General features: G+C 37.3%; 1 pseudogene; it reads right to left on the bottom strand.

The window, feature by feature from the left end:
- Positions 1–226: 226 nt before the first annotated feature.
- On the bottom strand, positions 227–3126 carry LOC145605489 (pentatricopeptide repeat-containing protein At1g11290, chloroplastic pseudogene; annotated as a pseudogene).
- Positions 3127–3592: the final 466 nt, after the last annotated feature.

The raw sequence follows: 3592 nt of genomic DNA, 5'->3' as shown, positions 1-3592 counted from the left end.
AGCTTCTGTACTAACAAACTACAACAATTTCGAACATGAGTTAACTGATACTCTGCACAGGAAACTCAGCAAATTTAAATCAGATGTGTGAAAAAGAAAACTGGCAAGGAAAGTATTCTACAGGATAGACGGTTCATAAATTTGGTCTATGCCTCTTTGTATAATTTCACCATTAATAGTTGATATGAGAGAATGAGAGGCAATGCCAATTTTAAAGAGACACCAATATTATACCCACAATATTTTGTAAGTAAAAGCACATTTTATACATTAGTAAACATGTTTCTAGATGTCATAGCTCAAAACTACAAGTATACATTGATTTACCTTAGGCTGTCTACTAATTACAAGATCACCTACTCAAACCTCATTGGCCTGTAATGCCAAACAATTTTTGAAAATTTTTAAGCATTGAATAATATGCAAGGAAAATTGAATAATATGCAGCAGCAGTATGCTGTATGTAACCTTGAAATGTCAAGATGTCAGAGACCACAGATAGCTTCTCAACAAAATCTCTATGGTAACTCTTTGAAGGAAATCTACTCCGTAATTACCAGTAATCACCACATGAGCAGGTCCCATTCTTAAAATGGTGGAATCTATGCATATCACGCACAATAATTTCTCGGCCTGTCACAAGTGAAATGTACTTGGTTGCATTGTGGCAATCACCACAGACACGGAGATTTTTTCGAATATGTATAGGTACCCCGTGATTTGTATTCAAAAGGCCAAATGCAATGGCTAGTTTCTCACTGTGGCTGCTAAGCAATTGCTCCTGAACATCGGCTTCTACATCATGTACAGAATTGGTATCAGGAACATAGCCTACAGATTTTATTCTCTCAATAAGTGAATCCAGATAAGCATAAATCTCTCGTGATTGAGGATGAAGTGTGCTTCCAGAATGGAAAGTATGAAACTCATTTCTTAGCTCCACTAAACTACAACCAGGGGTTTTACGAAGACCTTTCTTGTCCATCATTGAACGCACCTCAGCTACTTTATCCCACATTGACGCTGCAGAATATATATTAGCCAGCAGTACATGGTAACCACCATCATCTGGATTTAGATCAAACAACCTATCAGCTGCTTTCTCTCCCAATTCAATGTTCTTGTGGATCTTGCAAGCACCCAACATTGCTCCATATACACTGATACCTGGCTCCACGGGCATGTTTTGGATGAAGTCCCAAGCCTCATCTAGATGACCAGCTCGACCCAAAAGGTCCACCACAGCTCCATAGTGATCCATTGCAGGCTCCAAATTATATACTTCTTTCATCATTTCAAAGTAATACTTCCCATGTTCAACAAGACCTGAGTGGCTGCAAGCTGATATGATGCACAAAAATGTCACCTCGTTTGGTAAGATTGAACCTTTCAGCATTTCAGAGAAAAGTTTGAGTGCTGCTTCTCCGAGCCCATGTGTCCCATATGCATCTATCATGACATTCCAAGTTGTCACGTGTCTTTCATCCATGCCATCAAAAAGCTTCCTGGCAGTATGAATTGCTCCACACTTTGCATACATGTCAACAAGAGCAGTCTTTACAAAAACATTTGTGTCCAAGCAGGTTCTTATAGCAAGTCCATGGATCCATTTTGCTTGACGTAAATTGGATAACTCAGCTAAAGCAGGAATCACACTCACCAAAGTGAATGAATCCAACTTGATATATCTTAATTGCATCTCACAAAAATAGTTCAATGCCTCATTTACACAACCATTTTGTGCAAAACCTATGATCATGGCGTTCCAGGACACCCTAGTCTTATTCTCTAAGCTGTCAAACAATTTCACTGCCTCATTAACCTTTTTACATTTCGAATACATGGAGATCAAAGAATTCGTAACAGACACATTAGACCCAAACCCCAATTGATCCGACATTCTATGGATGACCATACCCTTCTCTACATCTCCCAAGTCAGCACAAGCATGTATAGCTTCCATGATCGATACATCACTCGGTTCAATTCCTTCATCCAACATTTTCTCAAAAAGTGTCAATGCTTCCCGAGGATCCCCACTTTGAACATACCCATCAATCATAGAATTCCAAGTAACAACAGTCTTAGAATCCATAGAATCAAAAATCAACCTAGCAGTTCCCACTGCTTTGCATTTTGCATACATATCAACCAATGCAGTTAACACATTCACATAACAATCGAAACCGGCCCTCAAAACATACCCATGTACAGATTTTCCCATAATCAGCCTACCCATGTCCGCCAACGCAGGCAAAACCGTGATCACCGTAATCCAATCAGGCCTCGTCTCTTCTTCCTGCATTCTCACAAGCAACTCTAATGCAATTTTAGCATACCCATTTTGAGCATACCCAGAAATAATAGCATTCCAAGAAGCCACATCTTTCTCAGGCATTCTATCAAACATCTTATATGCATCAAAAGTTTCCCTACATTTAGCATACATATTCATAACTCCAGTCATTGCAAACAAATTTAACGCAAACCCATTAACAATCAACTGCCCTTGAATCTCCCTACCCCTTCTAATATCCGAATTATCACCACACAACTTCAACAAATAAGTAAAATTATACACAATTGGCTGAACCCCATCACATTTCATCTTACAAAAAAACGAAAAAGCTTCATAAATGGTGGAATTATAAGCATACCCTTTTAACATAGTATGGTAAAGAGCATCAAGTTTATCCTCAATTGGGTAAAAAACACGAGCAGCATCATCCATTGAATTGAATTTACAAAACAAACTAACAAGCTTAGTTTGAAAGAGATGTTCATTGTATAGATTATGCTTGTATATATGAGGAATAATTTGATGGAGTTCTTGAATTGACGTGCAGATTTCGAGGAGAATTGCAGTTGGGTGTTTGTAAATATGAGAGGGAATATAGACTCTTTGTGAAAGGGGAGGTCTTGAGAGAGAAAATGGTGATGGAGTAGTGGGTGAAGATGGTAGGGATAAGGTTTGCATTGAAATCATCTACTGGTTTAGTTCAGATTTTGCAGGAAATTCGTGGCAAATTGCACGAAGTGAACAGAGTTGCTGGGAAGAGTTTTTGATTGATGAGTTTTGAGGTGGGAATTGAAGAAATGTTGACGATGAGAGCGTAGCAATGGTAAATTCCCAACTCCACTGATAAGTTTATCAAATGATAAATATGAAAATTAAAAGAGCTTTTGTATAAGTATTATAAAAAGATAAAAAATGCAAAACTTTCAATTTACATAGTGTAGACTTTTAGTCCATATCGTTTGCCAGCTGTTAAGGGAGCAAGATTGATGTTATTATGCAATTACAAATTTATCCTTTGCTAATTTTTCATAAATATATCAAGGTTAGGAGTTGGGCAACCCACAATTTCAATTTAGTAAAAATAACTTCAATCCAGTAAATATAATTTCGCTTCATTATAAATAACATCAATTCAACAAAAATAATTTCAACTCATTTAGGACATGTTCTGATTTACTAAACTGAGCTGAATTGAACTAAACTGATTGGAGCTGAATTGAACTAAACTGAACTGGATAGAGCTCAACAGAACTGAGTAGAGCTGAACTGAATTGCATAGAGTTAAAATGAATA

Source organism: Chenopodium album, chromosome 22 (assembly GCF_948465745.1).
Source record: "Chenopodium album chromosome 22, dcCheAlbu1.1, whole genome shotgun sequence".
Classification (NCBI taxonomy): Eukaryota; Viridiplantae; Streptophyta; class Magnoliopsida; order Caryophyllales; family Amaranthaceae; genus Chenopodium; species Chenopodium album.
Note: the sequence above shows the minus strand (reverse complement) of the source record. Positions and strands in the feature narration are given on the sequence as shown.